Source organism: Onychostoma macrolepis, chromosome 02, assembly GCF_012432095.1.
Source record: "Onychostoma macrolepis isolate SWU-2019 chromosome 02, ASM1243209v1, whole genome shotgun sequence".
NCBI classification, from domain to species: Eukaryota; Metazoa; Chordata; class Actinopteri; order Cypriniformes; family Cyprinidae; genus Onychostoma; species Onychostoma macrolepis.
In genome coordinates, this window is record NC_081156.1 from 2,326,538 (window position 1) to 2,345,041 (window position 18,504).

The window sequence follows — 18,504 nt, forward strand, 5'->3', positions numbered from 1 at the left end:
GTGCGGAGAATCTGCAAACAAAATAAAACGCGCGACACCTGTTGCAAATGCCACAAACCCGTGTGTGGAAATTGTGCGAGAAGAACAGAAGTAACTTGTGTTGACTGTGAATCTTAAATAGCCGAGCATGATATAGATATATTTATTTAATATAAAATTTGTAGCGTAATTGTTTTATGGTTCCAAACTTCGTTCGTGACTCTTTTTAACTTTAGAGCTGCTTGTTTCCAGCTTATGTTCTGTGTTATAATGCATCATAAATGTTGTAAAAAAAAAAAATCATAATCAAATAGATCATTTTAAATGTTATTTTGTTGTTCTGAGTGATGTAAAATAAATACAGAGAAATACTGAATATGCAATAATTACATTTTACTATGAAATGATGTGAATATTTCTAAATTTATAATTATCATTTTAACTAAATAAAAGTCTACATGTTGGTGTTATTTGTTTTTTTAAAGATATCCTAACACAGTTAATACATTAATCTCTCATTTGGGCAATTTATTTAGAGATTATAGAGTTTATAATATAGCGGTCAAAATGACCGCTCACGGCTGTTCTAGTAGTTTTGGAATTCTGGCGCTTCTAGTGTTAACTTGCAGTATACAATACATACTATTTATTCTATTAGAATTTCCAGCCTGTTAGTTTCACATTCCACCCTGTTAGGTTAATAGATCTAACAGGGTGGGAAATTTTGAGCTAAACTAGCTGTAGTTTTTTGAGTGATTAACATTTAGCTTTTTTTTTTTTTTTTTTTTTTTTAATCGGACAAACATTCTCCATAATATAGCCTAACAGGGTGGAACTTTAAGAGTGTGACAAGCAGGAGAACATTTTCAAAAACTTTAAAAAAATGTAGGAGTGAGAGTTGACACTTGCCTCCATTTGTACAGTTGAATTCCAGTGGAAAAAATACACAATATCACTTCCTGAAAATGATCTCAGTGGAATTGTAGTCTATTTTGGAAGGCGAGGGAGTACATACTAACAGGGTGGAAGATGACTTTAGGGACACGGTAAATGAAGAAAATTAAAAAAATAAAATAAAATAGTTTCACATGATTTATATGTATGATTAGATGAAGTTTAGCCTAGTCCATAACATAATTTAAAAATATTTTGAGATTTTTATCATTTCATGGTTTATATTTCTAGTGGAAGTTGATTACTTTGCACTGAGGACATGATAAAACTGAACGCCTGTGTCAATGAAAAGGTGTGTAAAAAAACTAAATATTTTTTATGTCTGTTATCTCTGTTTAAGTGATAAAGTAGACCTAATATGTTTAATTTAAGCAATTTCTTATAAATATGTGGCTATTTTAGAGAAAATATGAGTAAGTAAATCAAAGAGACAGGAAAGTCACTGTTTAACAGGAATGACCCACCTAAGAACTTATTGTTCTTTTTGAGCGCACACAATTCCTGTTTGATAAATTTCACTACAGAGCAAGTTGATACAATAGTTGTGTCCGAAAGCCTAGGCAGCTGACTTGCTGCCTTATAAGGCAATGACTTTGCAGGCAGCGTTTTTGCACGAAGGCACCTCATGAAACTGATTTCGGACAGGCTTCTGAGGCACCGTAACGGTTTAGTGATCTACAACAAAACAGAATGAGTTTTTGTGACAACTGAATGAATATTTAATTACTACAATACTGATTCTCGCTAGAAATAACATCAAAAGTGTAAAAAATCTGAAATATACATTTACACACAAACTGACCACCAAACGCAACTTTCAGACGCCATTTTATTTCTTAGTTAAACCGTCACAGAATGGAATGCACAGGATTGTGGGATATCAAAGGCAGCGAAGGATACATCTATGCTACCTTCAAAATTCGATCAAAAGAAGCCAACTACAGGCTGTGGTGACACACAAACATGTACAGACACACAGGCTTTGTTTTATGTGGTGCGTTTTATTTCCAAAATATAACAGTGTATAACAAATAAAGGCAAAAGAAGACAAATTTGCACATCAACAATGTGTAAATTGTAACATCATATAATTTACATAAACTTTCATAGGTTTCCAACTTTGATAATCTACATATTATTATAATATAAAATGTATAACATTTATATAATATTGTCACATTTAGGCTTGTGGTTATCTGCTTAGAGATTTTAATTTTAATATTATTGCATTCAGTTGTATTTGTATTCTGCATATCTGTTGTGTATTGTTCCTTTTTCCTTTGATTCTTGTGTATTATAACCCTGAGTTCTAGTCTGTGGTTGTCTGATTTTGTTTTTATGTTGATGGTTTGTTCTCCTAGGTCTCCATGAGTTCAGTAATCGTCTAAAAAATATGCTGCATCTGAATACTACTTCCTCACTGCCATTCACTCTCTGACAAATATGTATAATATAAAATTGATTTTTTTATTAGTAGCTACTACTAATAAAAATAATTTATTGCATATAATACATTTATCATGCTCTTTCAGGATCACATCATGAAAGCTGGTAGATTTAATCACTGAGTCTGATGTTGAGCCATCCGTCTGCCCAGTGTCTATTAATGGGTCTGAGTGTGAATTGTCTGTCCAGTTTCAGCCACTGAAATGTCTACCAGTCCAGCTTCAGTTCCAATTTTGAACTGTCAGTTTATCCCATATCAACCCATGAATCTGCTTGTGAACTACCTGCCAGTCCAGTTTCCCTCAATGAGTCTGATTTTGAACTGTCTGTTTCACCAGTTTCTGTCATTGAACTGTCTGCTTCAGCCTCTGTCAATGCCCTTTGAGCTATCTGCCAGTCCTATTCCAGCCAATGCATTTAATTATGAACTGTCTGTCTGTCCAGTTTCAATCAATGAGCCTGATTTGGAACCGTCTATCTGCCCAGTTACAGTCAATGGACCCGATCATGAACTGTCTGTCAGTACGGTTTCAGTCAGTGGGCCCGTTCAGTTGTCAACAGGGAAACTATTGATGAACTTTTTGTGTTCCCTGCCTTGGTCCTTGAGGCCGTATATGCACTGTCTGTCTCTTGTGTCTCAGTCTCTGCCATGGGTCCCTGATCCGTCTGGTCCGCCGTGGTCATCTTCAGTCCAGCTTTTGTGGTCGTCCGTCTTGTCTGCTTTACTGTGGTGGTCTTCTGCTCCTCTGTAGTGGTCTTCTGCTCCGCCATGGTGGTCCTCTGCTTCGTCTTCTCTGCCATGGTGGTCTTTTGCTCTATCTGCTCCGCTGTCATCTGCTATGCTCTGGTGGTCTTCTGATCCGTCTGCTCCGCTGCGGTGGACTTTTGTCCTGCTCTGGTGGTCCTCAGATCCATCTGTTCTGCCGGCTCCGCACTGGCTCCCTGCTCTGCCGGTCCTGCCTCAGTCCCAAGGTCCTACACCTCCACATGGACCTGGCCCTCCAACCCTTCCCCTGTTCCGCCTCCGCTCTACCGCCCTCCTGGATTGTATAGTGTTTGGACTGTCCATGGGGGGGCGGGATCTGTCGTGAATCCTGTCCGTAGCCACCAGAGGTCACCTTTGCATTATATTGACTCTCACACCACACAGACTGTTACACGTCACCCTGGTCTACATTCACTTGCAGCCAATCACACACTCCCTATATAACACCCACTCAGACCATTTTCATATCGCCGAGTATTGTTTGCGCTTATCTCTCTGTCAGAGATAGCAACTTTTCGGAGCTAGTTCCCTTTCTTAGTTTCTAGTCTAAGTCTAGTCTCGGCGTGTTGCCTGATTGCCTGTTTCCTGATCATCTGCCTGTCTTGGATTGTTCTTTGTCTTGCCGTTTCAGACTTTGATTGCCTGTCTGTTGGATTACCCGTTTTTCTGAATTTTTTTACATTCTGTCTCTCACTGTTCAAATAAACTTACCATTTAAAATTATAGACTGTAGAAACAATATTACCACACAATGCTGCATGTTGACAGCTATGCAGAAAATACCAGAAATCTGGTATGCAGCCTCCATATTAGGTTATGTCTTAGGGGAAGTATTGGCAGATCAGTAAAATAGATGTTAGGAAGGATTATATGAGGTCCTTTGATCCAACTCTTGCAATGTCATGTTAACATAGCAACCAATGCATCAGTGCCATGGGACAGCTACAATCCACTTGTTTGCGAGGACTTCCCAACTGTTTGCGGGTTCTCGTCTCACCAGAAGTCACGTTATCAAGTCTCCTGAAAAAATAAATCATTCTGAGGTAATATTTAGCATTTATACGTATTCTTTGAGAGAGTGAGAGTTAAAGGTGAAAGATATACATGCTGAAGCAACTGTATGTTCATAAGAATGTAACAAATGTGAAAAGCAAAATAATCAAGGCACATGCATTCGGTGACCAGGCCTTTCTGGAACAATTGTTTATTGATCACATGTATTCAACTGTAATTAAATCCCTTGAAACAATTGACCATTCGCAAAGAGCTTGATTGACAGGCGATCTGACCAATCAGAACGCGAATATTATGTGCTGCTTTTGCCATTTGCCATCTTGCTCAACAACTACAGCCTGTTTCCATAGAAATACATAGAAAAACGGGGGGAAAAAGATTGACTGGGTTGAAACTTTTTCAATATAACTAAATATAAAAATGTGCGGAGGGTTAAGCTCTGTTCTTGGCTGCCACAGTAAGGGTAATAAGCTAAGGAATTCCTTTAAAGTACTTGTTTTGCGTACCAGAAGACCTGTCATATCCGGCACTCTATGCACGGCTTGCAGTGCTTAAGTTCAAATACTGAGTGTGAAATAATAAAATAACATTTGAAAACGTGTGCTCTTATCATTCTGTGGAACAAACTCCTGTTAACTTCGCCCTGATCGGGAACTGTACACCCATCTGTTTTCAATGCAGCTAACCTCATATTGCTTCATGTCATCTTCCCACACATTAAACTATGACAGGTCCTTTAATGTAAAAAGACCGTCACTGTGACACTCTAATGTGATGAAACTATGGCACCATGTGCTTTTAAAAAACATTTTTATAGGTTTCACGTTATATTGTTGGCTCGGAAAATATGTAAATGCTCATACAATAGCTGCAGCTGTATCCCTTCTAGCCTTAACCACAAATCAGACAGGAGAGCAGATTAACTTCGGTGGACTTCAACTTGCTTGCTAAAAATTCTGTATTCCATGATTGACGTAAAAAAGCGGGACGCCACACACTCCGGGCGGATAGAACACTAGATGGCTCCGGTAAGACCAGAGGTGGTGGATTGTGCATTTACATTAACAAAGCTTGGTGCACAAACTCTGCTATTGTTGGGAGTCATTGTTCAGCTAACCTTGAGTTTCTCATGGTTAAATGTAGACCGTTTTATCTACCGCGGGAGTTCACTTCCACCATTATAACTGCAGCCTATATTCCCCCGGATGCTGATGCCAAGCTTGCTATGAAAGAACTTCACGCAGCCATCAGTAATCAACAGACTGATCACCCGGAAGCGGCTTTTATTGTTGCAGGTGACTTTAATCACTCAAACTTAAAGTCAGTGCTACCCAAGTTTCACCAGCATGTTTCCTGTCACACCAGAGGAAACAAAACCTTAGACCATGTTTACACAAACATGGCTGGAGCTTACGTTGCGACACCCCTCCCCACCTGGGACAGTCAGATCACCTTTCTTTGTTCCTCACCCCAAATATGCACCCCTCATCAACCGTGTGAAGCCATCAGTGAAGACCATCAAGGTGTGGCCTGCGGGGGCAGATTCCACACTTCAGGAAAGGTTTCTACACACAGACTGGAGTATGTTTGCTTCTCAAGCCACCAGTGGCGCTCACACAGACATTGACTCTTACACCACCTCTGTATTGGATCATATCAATATCACCATTGACAGTGTTACAACCCAGAAACAGATCACCACATATCCAAATCAGAAGCCTTGGATGAACAAGGAAGTGCGACTCCTGTTGAAGTCACGCAACACTGCCTTCAGATCAGGAGATGCACAAGCCTACAGCACATCCAGAGCAAACCTGAAGAGGGGCATCAAAAAGGCCAAGCACTGCTACAAGCTAAAGATAGAGGGACACTTTTCCAACTCTGACCCTCGACGCATGTGGCAGGGCATTCAGGCCATCAGTGACTACAAACCCACCCACTCCACCCCCGCAGCCACTGATGTCAACTTCCTGAACGAGCTAAATTACTTTTATGCTCGCTTTGAAAGAGACAACAGAGAAACTGCCACCAAGCTCAATCCCTCAGATGACCACCCACCAATCATACTCTCCTCCACAGATGTCTGCAAGGAACTGAGCCGGATCAGCGCGCACAAGGCTGCTGGACCAGACAACATCCCTGGTCGTGTTCTCAGGGCATGTGCGGAGCAGCTCGTTGGGGTTTTACAGACATTTTCAACCTGTCTCTTGCCCAAGCAGCCGTACCAACATGCTTTAAATGCACTTCCATTGTGCCAGTGCCAAAACACTCTAGTCCGAGGTGCCCTAATGACTACCGCCCTGTAGCACTCACACCCATCGTCATGAAGTGCTTTGAGCGGCTGGTCCTGGAACACCTAAAAGACTCTCTACCATCCACATTGGACTCACACCAGTTTGCCTACCGTAGCAATAGGAGCACAGAGGACGCAGTTTCCATGGCACTGCACTCTGTGCTCACTCACCTGGACAATAAGAACACTTATGCACGTATGCTGTTTGTTGACTTCAGCTCAGCATTCAACACTGTCATCCCAACCAAGTTAATAGCCAAACTTGGAGACCTGGGCATCAATACCTCAATGTGTAACTGGATTTTGGACTTCCTGACCAACAGACCCCAGAATGTTCGATCAGGATTCACCTGCTCCACATCCATCACACTTAACACTGGTGTACCACAGGGCTGTGTGCTAAGCCCGTTTCTCTACTCCCTCTTCACCTCCGACTGCAAGCCTGTGTATGGATCTAATTCCATCGTCAAGTTTGCAGACGACACCACGGTGATTGGCCTCATCAGTAACAACGATGAGACTGCCTATAGGGAGGAGATCCAGCACCTGGCCACATGGTGCACTGAAAATAACCTGCTCCTCAACACCACCAAAACGAAGGAGCTCATCGTGGACTTCAGGAAGGAGTCAAGAGGCACACACGACACCATCCACATCAATGGAATGGCTGTTGAGCGTGTCTCCAGTTTCAAGTTCCTGGGGATCCACATCTCGGCGGACATGTTGTGGAAAACCAACACCTCCAGCCTGGTCAAGAAGGCTCACCAGCGCCTCTTCTTTCTGAGGACACTGAGGAAGAATCAGCTCTCCTCAGCTATCCTGGTGAACTTCTATCGCTGCGCAATAGAAAGCATCCTGACCAACTGTGTCACAGTATGGTATGGGAGCTGCTCTGTTGCGAGCGCAAGGCACTGCAGCGGTGGTGAAAACTGCCCAGCGCATCACAGGGACTCCACTACCTGCCATCGAACACATCCAGAGGAAACGCTGTCTGCATCGAGCTCGCAGCATCCTTAAGGACTCCTCTCACCCAGCCCACAGACTGTTTTCTCTCCTGCCCTCCGGCAGGCGTTTCAGGTGCCTCCGGACCAGGACCAGCAGACTAAAGAACAGTTTCTTCCCCAGAGCTGTCTCTTTACTGAACTCTAACCCCGTTGATCCACTTCCTCATATATTATTAACTCTTCTCTCCTACCTCACATCTGCCTTATTTGCACTACTGAATGTAAATTTTATTACAGTAACAACTGTTTACTTTTGTATCTTGCACTACCATACCTAAATTGGATTATGCTCATTTGCACTGCCGACTGTTGTTACATTATCAATGCTTACATTAACATTTTGCACCGTATGTCTAATTGTATTACGCAATCACTTCCACTGCACTTTTACACCTTGTTTATAGTAATAGTCATCTGTATATATATTATATTGATAGTACATATCACCTGTAAATTCTGCTTATAGTAATAGCCATCTGTATATTTATTCACTATACATATTCACCTGTAAATTCTGTATATTTATTCACTATACATATTCACCTGTAAATTCTGTATATTTATTCACTATACATATTCACCTGTAAATTCTGTTTATATTAATAACCATCTTTCTATATATATTTATACATATACTCAGTACATATCCTTGTCCTGCACTTATTCAACCATTGTATATACTGCACTTGCTACTATTGCACTTCTGGTTAGACCTAAACTGCATTTCGTTGCCCTGTACCTGTACTTGTGTAATGACAATAAAGTTGAATCTAATCTAATCTAAAATACTTTCTGATGTTTATTCATGTTCAACAGAGAAACTGCCACCAAGCTCAATCCCTCAGATGACCACCCACCAATCATACTCTCCTCCACAGATGTCTGCAAGGAACTGAGCCGGATCAGCGCGCACAAGGCTGCTGGACCAGACAACATCCCTGGTCGTGTTCTCAGGGCATGTGCGGAGCAGCTCGTTGGGGTTTTACAGACATTTTCAACCTGTCTCTTGCCCAAGCAGCCGTACCAACATGCTTTAAATGCACTTCCATTGTGCCAGTGCCAAAACACTCTAGTCCGAGGTGCCCTAATGACTACCGCCCTGTAGCACTCACACCCATCGTCATGAAGTGCTTTGAGCGGCTGGTCCTGGAACACCTAAAAGACTCTCTACCATCCACATTGGACTCACACCAGTTTGCCTACCGTAGCAATAGGAGCACAGAGGACGCAGTTTCCATGGCACTGCACTCTGTGCTCACTCACCTGGACAATAAGAACACTTATGCACGTATGCTGTTTGTTGACTTCAGCTCAGCATTCAACACTGTCATCCCAACCAAGTTAATAGCCAAACTTGGAGACCTGGGCATCAATACCTCAATGTGTAACTGGATTTTGGACTTCCTGACCAACAGACCCCAGAATGTTCGATCAGGATTCACCTGCTCCACATCCATCACACTTAACACTGGTGTACCACAGGGCTGTGTGCTAAGCCCGTTTCTCTACTCCCTCTTCACCTCCGACTGCAAGCCTGTGTATGGATCTAATTCCATCGTCAAGTTTGCAGACGACACCACGGTGATTGGCCTCATCAGTAACAACGATGAGACTGCCTATAGGGAGGAGATCCAGCACCTGGCCACATGGTGCACTGAAAATAACCTGCTCCTCAACACCACCAAAACGAAGGAGCTCATCGTGGACTTCAGGAAGGAGTCAAGAGGCACACACGACACCATCCACATCAATGGAATGGCTGTTGAGCGTGTCTCCAGTTTCAAGTTCCTGGGGATCCACATCTCGGCGGACATGTTGTGGAAAACCAACACCTCCAGCCTGGTCAAGAAGGCTCACCAGCGCCTCTTCTTTCTGAGGACACTGAGGAAGAATCAGCTCTCCTCAGCTATCCTGGTGAACTTCTATCGCTGCGCAATAGAAAGCATCCTGACCAACTGTGTCACAGTATGGTATGGGAGCTGCTCTGTTGCGGAGCGCAAGGCACTGCAGCGGTGGTGAAAACTGCCCAGCGCATCACAGGGACTCCACTACCTGCCATCGAACACATCCAGAGGAAACGCTGTCTGCATCGAGCTCGCAGCATCCTTAAGGACTCCTCTCACCCAGCCCACAGACTGTTTTCTCTCCTGCCCTCCGGCAGGCGTTTCAGGTGCCTCCGGACCAGGACCAGCAGACTAAAGAACAGTTTCTTCCCCAGAGCTGTCTCTTTACTGAACTCTAACCCCGTTGATCCACTTCCTCATATATTATTAACTCTTCTCTCCTACCTCACATCTGCCTTATTTGCACTACTGAATGTAAATTTTATTACAGTAACAACTGTTTACTTTTGTATCTTGCACTACCATACCTAAATTGGATTATGCTCATTTGCACTGCCGACTGTTGTTACATTATCAATGCTTACATTAACATTTTGCACCGTATGTCTAATTGTATTACGCAATCACTTCCACTGCACTTTTACACCTTGTTTATAGTAATAGTCATCTGTATATATATTATATTGATAGTACATATCACCTGTAAATTCTGCTTATAGTAATAGCCATCTGTATATTTATTCACTATACATATTCACCTGTAAATTCTGTATATTTATTCACTATACATATTCACCTGTAAATTCTGTATATTTATTCACTATACATATTCACCTGTAAATTCTGTTTATATTAATAACCATCTTTCTATATATATTTATACATATACTCAGTACATATCCTTGTCCTGCACTTATTCAACCATTGTATATACTGCACTTGCTACTATTGCACTTCTGGTTAGACCTAAACTGCATTTCGTTGCCCTGTACCTGTACTTGTGTAATGACAATAAAGTTGAATCTAATCTAATCTAAAATACTTTCTGATGTTTATTCATGTTCATTTCGTGCTTTACGTAAATATGAAAAGACGATCGGTTCAAGTGTTTGAACTGAGGTGATACCGTGATCTGTGAAGACACACTAAAGAGCCACAAAATGGTATTTATTGTTTGAATTTCTTTAAAAATGACACAATTTAAAACCTGAGAGTCCTGAGACCTTGTTTCATACCACAAGTAACCTGTTCTGTCTTCTCTGTCGGTGTGTTGTCAGTTTCCTCTTTGCTCTGCGATGTATTTTTCACTGCGTGAGAACACTTGTAGTCTGAGAGCGGCATTGTTTGTCAGTCATGGTAACAGTAACTAAGGAGGGCGGGTCTTTGCTAATGGTCAATTAGGTGTATAACTGTCACGATCCTGCTGGAGCCAGGGAAACGCGGAGACCAGGAATCTTTCCAAAACACAGACTTTATTGGAACGCAGGAATACAGGAAAGCAGGACACACGGAACACCAGAATAACAATTAACAACCAACGTGGAGAGAGAGCGACACAGGGCTTATAAACACAAGGAAATCAGATGAGGAGAACTGAAACAGGTGGGGAACAATCACACACGGCTGGAGACTAATAAACTAATGACGACAAACAAGTACGGGAACAGGAAGACCAAATAAGGGCACGAGAGGAGGGGAAACACAAGAAAGGACTGACATTACTCCCCCCTCCCGGCCTCTATGGCAGGAGTTTACTACCCCATTAGCGGTAGTTTTGGGCTGGGGTTCAGGGGGAGTGGACTCTTGGGAGCGCCTGGGGGGCACTCTGGCAGCGTGGAGCTGGATGGGACCAGCGGAGACTCTTGGGGTGCTCTGGAAGCGTGGACTCTTGGGAGCGCCTTAGTGGCACAGGCACTGGGGGCGTTCTGAAGCGCGGTGCTGGACGGGACCAGCGGAGACTCTTGGGGTGCTCTGGAAGCGTGGACTCTTGGGAGCGCCTTAGTGGCACAGGCACTGGGGGCGTTCTGAAGCGCGGTGCTGGACGGGACCAGCGGAGACTCTTGGGGTGCTCTGGAAGCGTGGACTCTTGGGAGCGCCTGGGGGCACTCTGGCAGCGTGGAGCTGGATGGGACCAGCGGAGACTCTTGGGGTGCTCTGGAAGCGTGGACTCTTGGGAGCGCCTTAGTGGCACAGGCACTGGGGGCGTTCTGAAGCGCGGTGCTGGACGGGACCAGCGGAGACTCTTGGGGTGCTCTGGAAGCGTGGACTCTTGGGAGCGCCTGGGGGCACTCTGGCAGCGTGGAGCTGGATGGGACCAGCGGAGACTCTTGGGGTGCTCTGGAAGCGTGGACTCTTGGGAGCGCCTTAGTGGCACAGGCACTGGGGGCGTTCTGAAGCGCGGTGCTGGACGGGACCAGCGGAGACTCTTGGGGTGCTCTGGAAGCGTGGACTCTTGGGAGCGCCTGGGGGCACTCTGGCAGCGTGGAGCTGGATGGGACCAGCGGAGACTCTTGGGGTGCTCTGGAAGCGTGGACTCTTGGGAGCGCCTTAGTGGCACAGGCACTGGGGGCGTTCTGAAGCGCGGTGCTGGACGGGACCAGCGGAGACTCTTGGGGTGCTCTGGAAGCGTGGACTCTTGGGAGCGCCTGGGGGCACTCTGGCAGCGTGGAGCTGGATGGGACCAGCGGAGACTCTTGGGGTGCTCTGGAAGCGTGGACTCTTGGGAGCGCCTGGGGGCACTCTGGCAGCGTGGAGCTGGATGGGACCAGCGGAGACTCTTGGGGTGCTCTGGAAGCGTGGACTCTTGGGAGCGCCTTAGTGGCACAGGCACTGGGGGCGTTCTGAAGCGCGGTGCTGGACGGGACCAGCGGAGACTCTTGGGGTGCTCTGGAAGCGTGGACTCTTGGGAGCGCCTTAGTGGCACAGGCACTGGGGGCGTTCTGAAGCGCGGTGCTGGACGGGACCAGCGGAGACTCTTGGGGTGCTCTGGAAGCGTGGACTCTTGGGAGCGCCTGGGGGCACTCTGGCAGCGTGGAGCTGGATGGGACCAGCGGAGACTCTTGGGGTGCTCTGGAAGCGTGGACTCTTGGGAGCGCCTTAGTGGCACAGGCACTGGGGGCGTTCTGAAGCGCGGTGCTGGACGGGACCAGCGGAGACTCTTGGGGTGCTCTGGAAGCGTGGACTCTTGGGAGCGCCTTAGTGGCACAGGCACTGGGGGCGTTCTGAAGCGCGGTGCTGGACGGGACCAGCGGAGACTCTTGGGGTGCTCTGGAAGCGTGGACTCTTGGGAGCGCCTGGGGGCACTCTGGCAGCGTGGAGCTGGATGGGACCAGCGGAGACTCTTGGGGTGCTCTGGAAGCGTGGACTCTTGGGAGCGCCTTAGTGGCACAGGCACTGGGGGCGTTCTGAAGCGCGGTGCTGGACGGGACCAGCGGAGACTCTTGGGGTGCTCTGGAAGCGTGGACTCTTGGGAGCGCCTTAGTGGCACAGGCACTGGGGGCGTTCTGAAGCGCGGTGCTGGACGGGACCAGCGGAGACTCTTGGGGTGCTCTGGAAGCGTGGACTCTTGGGAGCGCCTTAGTGGCACAGGCACTGGGGGCGTTCTGAAGCGCGGTGCTGGACGGGACCAGCGGAGACTCTTGGGGTGCTCTGGAAGCGTGGACTCTTGGGAGCGCCTTAGTGGCACAGGCACTGGGGGCGTTCTGAAGCGCGGTGCTGGACGGGACCAGCGGAGACTCTTGGGGTGCTCTGGAAGCGTGGACTCTTGGGAGCGCCTTAGTGGCACAGGCACTGGGGGCGTTCTGAAGCGCGGTGCTGGACGGGACCAGCGGAGACTCTTGGGGTGCTCTGGAAGCGTGGACTCTTGGGAGCGCCTGGGGGCACTCTGGCAGCGTGGAGCTGGATGGGACCAGCGGAGACTCTTGGGGTGCTCTGGAAGCGTGGACTCTTGGGAGCGCCTTAGTGGCACAGGCACTGGGGGCGTTCTGAAGCGCGGTGCTGGACGGGACCAGCGGAGACTCTTGGGGTGCTCTGGAAGCGTGGACTCTTGGGAGCGCCTTAGTGGCACAGGCACTGGGGGCGTTCTGAAGCGCGGTGCTGGACGGGACCAGCGGAGACTCTTGGGGTGCTCTGGAAGCGTGGACTCTTGGGAGCGCCTGGGGGCACTCTGGCAGCGTGGAGCTGGATGGGACCAGCGGAGACTCTTGGGGTGCTCTGGGCGTGGACTCTTGGGAGCGCCTTAGTGGCACAGGCACTGGGGGCGTTCTGAAGCGCGGTGCTGGACGGGACCAGCGGAGACTCTTGGGGTGCTCTGGAAGCGTGGACTCTTGGGAGCGCCTGGGGGCACTCTGGCAGCGTGGAGCTGGATGGGACCAGCGGAGACTCTTGGGGTGCTCTGGGCGTGGACTCTTGGGAGCGCCTTAGTGGCACAGGCACTGGGGGCGTTCTGAAGCGCGGTGCTGGACGGGACCAGCGGAGACTCTTGGGGTGCTCTGGAAGCGTGGACTCTTGGGAGCGCCTGGGGGCACTCTGGCAGCGTGGAGCTGGATGGGACCAGCGGAGACTCTTGGGGTGCTCTGGAAGCGTGGACTCTTGGGAGCGCCTTAGTGGCACAGGCACTGGGGGCGTTCTGAAGCGCGGTGCTGGACGGGACCAGCGGAGACTCTTGGGGTGCTCTGGAAGCGTGGACTCTTGGGAGCGCCTGGGGGCACTCTGGCAGCGTGGAGCTGGATGGGACCAGCGGAGACTCTTGGGGTGCTCTGGAAGCGTGGACTCTTGGGAGCGCCTGGGGGCACTCTGGCAGCGTGGAGCTGGATGGGACCAGCGGAGACTCTTGGGGTGCTCTGGAAGCGTGGACTCTTGGGAGCGCCTTAGTGGCACAGGCACTGGGGGCGTTCTGAAGCGCGGTGCTGGACGGGACCAGCGGAGACTCTTGGGGTGCTCTGGAAGCGTGGACTCTTGGGAGCGCCTTAGTGGCACAGGCACTGGGGGCGTTCTGAAGCGCGGTGCTGGACGGGACCAGCGGAGACTCTTGGGGTGCTCTGGAAGCGTGGACTCTTGGGAGCGCCTGGGGGCACTCTGGCAGCGTGGAGCTGGATGGGACCAGCGGAGACTCTTGGGGTGCTCTGGAAGCGTGGACTCTTGGGAGCGCCTTAGTGGCACAGGCACTGGGGGCGTTCTGAAGCGCGGTGCTGGACGGGACCAGCGGAGACTCTTGGGGTGCTCTGGAAGCGTGGACTCTTGGGAGCGCCTTAGTGGCACAGGCACTGGGGGCGTTCTGAAGCGCGGTGCTGGACGGGACCAGCGGAGACTCTTGGGGTGCTCTGGAAGCGTGGACTCTTGGGAGCGCCTGGGGGCACTCTGGCAGCGTGGAGCTGGATGGGACCAGCGGAGACTCTTGGGGTGCTCTGGAAGCGTGGACTCTTGGGAGCGCCTTAGTGGCACAGGCACTGGGGGCGTTCTGAAGCGCGGTGCTGGACGGGACCAGCGGAGACTCTTGGGGTGCTCTGGAAGCGTGGACTCTTGGGAGCGCCTTAGTGGCACAGGCACTGGGGGCGTTCTGAAGCGCGGTGCTGGACGGGACCAGCGGAGACTCTTGGGGTGCTCTGGAAGCGTGGACTCTTGGGAGCGCCTTAGTGGCACAGGCACTGGGGGCGTTCTGAAGCGCGGTGCTGGACGGGACCAGCGGAGACTCTTGGGGTGCTCTGGAAGCGTGGACTCTTGGGAGCGCCTTAGTGGCACAGGCACTGGGGGCGTTCTGAAGCGCGGTGCTGGACGGGACCAGCGGAGACTCTTGGGGTGCTCTGGAAGCGTGGACTCTTGGGAGCGCCTTAGTGGCACAGGCACTGGGGGCGTTCTGAAGCGCGGTGCTGGACGGGACCAGCGGAGACTCTTGGGGTGCTCTGGAAGCGTGGACTCTTGGGAGCGCCTGGGGGCACTCTGGCAGCGTGGAGCTGGATGGGACCAGCGGAGACTCTTGGGGTGCTCTGGAAGCGTGGACTCTTGGGAGCGCCTTAGTGGCACAGGCACTGGGGGCGTTCTGAAGCGCGGTGCTGGACGGGACCAGCGGAGACTCTTGGGGTGCTCTGGAAGCGTGGACTCTTGGGAGCGCCTTAGTGGCACAGGCACTGGGGGCGTTCTGAAGCGCGGTGCTGGACGGGACCAGCGGAGACTCTTGGGGTGCTCTGGGCGTGGACTCTTGGGAGCGCCTGGGGGCACTCTGGCAGCGTGGAGCTGGATGGGACCAGCGGAGACTCTTGGGGTGCTCTGGAAGCGTGGACTCTTGGGAGCGCCTGGGGGCACTCTGGCAGCGTGGAGCTGGATGGGACCAGCGGAGACTCTTGCCAGCTGTGTTTGTCTTATTATCAGTAATTATCATGTGTATTTAGTTCATGCCTGTTCAGTTAGTTTTGGTCTGGTCTACTCGTTACTCCCCGGTGTTTCTGTGTCCCAGCCTTGCCTTGCCTTGCCCTGTCTGTTTTGTATTTATTAAAGACTGTATTTTGAGTTCATCCTCGTCTCCTCGTTCCTCCCTGCTGTGTGCACCGTGACCGAGTGAACCACCCCTTTGTGAAAAAGCAATGCACCTAATTCATGTAGTTATCACTTGTAATGTATAAATCTAGTATGTTTTTAAAATGTACTTGCAGATAGCATAATATTAATGAGATAAAAGGCCACTTTTAACTAAAGAGAGTACACTAATTTACTAAGTCACATGTACATAATTTGATTATAATTTTAACTGTAATGTATTATTCAGTGTTACATTATTACATTTAATGTTATTATTACAAATGTGCAACTACAAATATATTTAAATACATGACATACAAGTTTCAATAGAAATTACAAAGTATATTTTGGCTCACCATGAATGTACACTTAACCATATTTCAAAGACAACAGATAATTATGAAATTACATGTATAAGATGTATTTAACTCCTCCTTAAGTGCGTCAAAAAAGCACTGTTTTGTTCAACAAATTGTATTTAACTATAATAACATGTGAACAACATGCAAGTAAATGTCCGAAAACATTACATTCAGTTCAGCATTTTAAAGTATATTACTTTCAAAAGTACTCTTTTTAAAAGTATACTAATGTGTACTCCTTTTTAAGCCTCCTAAATAAACAGAACTGTACATTTGTGTCAATCAAAACAATCGCTAGGACAGAAGTCATCTAGGTGAACCTGTCTATACATTTAATTTTCTTGGACACTTCAGGAGGCTTCTTACACTCTAAAAAATCATTGATATCTCTCTTTTGTGATGACTGAGTTTCTTTTATTTGAGACTTACATCCTGGGACAAGGATGTGAAGAATAATGAGAAGGGCAGTGAATTTTGTCAACAAAAAGCAAATAGAGACCAATTAAGATGATGGATTTCTAAAATGAAAATAGCAGTCATCTTCTTGTTGGAGTTGAGCCTTAATTGGGCAGGTTCTCATAAACCTTTAAACTGAACACATATCACACTTGTATCAGTACAATGGATCAAAATAAATACACGTCAGTGAAGGGGATGGAATATTGTGTGAAAAAAAATAAAGTGCTTCTACTTGTCATTGCATAAGCCACATCCTCTCTAATGAGAACCAGGACACTGTGTATAAGGCCATTTAGAATACAGGCTTACAATGTAGAACCATTGCTATTAAAGGGAAGCGAAGTTCTCACTAATCCCGATTCATTGTAAAATTGTCCGTGTGGCTGGTGCACTGCAGATGTTAAAAAAGGGAGTAAGGGTAAGTTGTCTTCCAAAATTCTTGAAACAAGAAACTTCTAATGCGTCAAAATCTTCTGTGAGCTGAAAATAAGTAAATGGATTAAATTTGAAGAAGCCCATCAGGGAGTACAATGATATTCTCATAAAAAAATAGCTTTATGTGGACAGCAGCTTCCCCAGGCAAGTCTTATTCTTCAAAAATGACTAGGAGTACCCGATTTTCCTCAAATTTTAGTCAATTTTGTGTGTATTATTAAAGCAGAATGCATATATAAGATTTTTGTTGAGACGTAAATAAGCAATCATACTGCGAGGACAATTTGGAGGAAATATGCTCAGCATGGCATTGTGAATTGCATCAGCATCAGCTCAAGGTTTACCTTGACCACCTGCAGTAATCCTTTCTCTCACTGCAAATATGTGACCCTGGACCACAAAACCAGTCTTAAGTCGCTGGGGTATATTTGTAGCAATAGCCAAAAATACATTGTATGGGTCAAAATGATATTTCTTTTATGCCAAAAATCATTAGGACATTAAGTAAAGATCATGTTCCATGAAGATATTTTGTAAATTTCCTACTGTAAATATTTCAAAACTTAATTTTTGATTAGTAATATGCATTGCTAAGAATTTCATTTGGACAACTTTAAAGGCGATTTTCTCAATATTTTGAGTTTTTTGCACCCTCAGATTCCAGATATTCAAATAGTTGTATCCAAATATTGTCCTATCCGAACAAACCATACATCAATGGAAAGCTTATTTTTTCAGCTTTCAGATGATGTATAAATCTTTTTTTTTTTTTTAATTGACACTTATGACTGGTTTTGTGGTCCAGGGTCACATATTACAATAAAATTATATTTCTCCTTAGAGGTACAATTCTTCCATCCTCTATGATTTTGAGTTTGACCACAGCAATACAGTTATTGTAATAAACTGAGGTATCATATATTGAAATAGTTTTGCTACAATATTATTCTCACTTATTCTTAATTTACTTTAGTAAAGAATTAATTAAATGAAATAACTATTATTAAAATATTTTGCAATTTATAAGTGGGTTTTTTCTATAACATTTACTCTTATACTGGATTTATTGCTCTGATAAAAGCAGCTTGTGCATGCATTTTTTTTTCTTTCCCATTATATTGAGACAGAACTCTTTAATTTAACTAAAATAATTACTTTTGGTGTTGTAAGTGAGTTATGAATTCAAATGGAAGTATGGCATTAGAACACTTTCAATGCTAATTATTCTTTATCAATACCTTCTTTACAGGTCTGCTAAATTTCGGCCATCTGTTGTACTAATACGCTGGTCTGGAACTTCTGCTTCTGCCAGCTAACCAAATCTATTTTTAAATCTGTCTGATTTATTGTAAATTTTAAGTGGATATATAAGGTAAAGTTTGAGAATGTGACTTGAGATGGCTGGCTAACACTTATAAGGTATATTACCAGATGA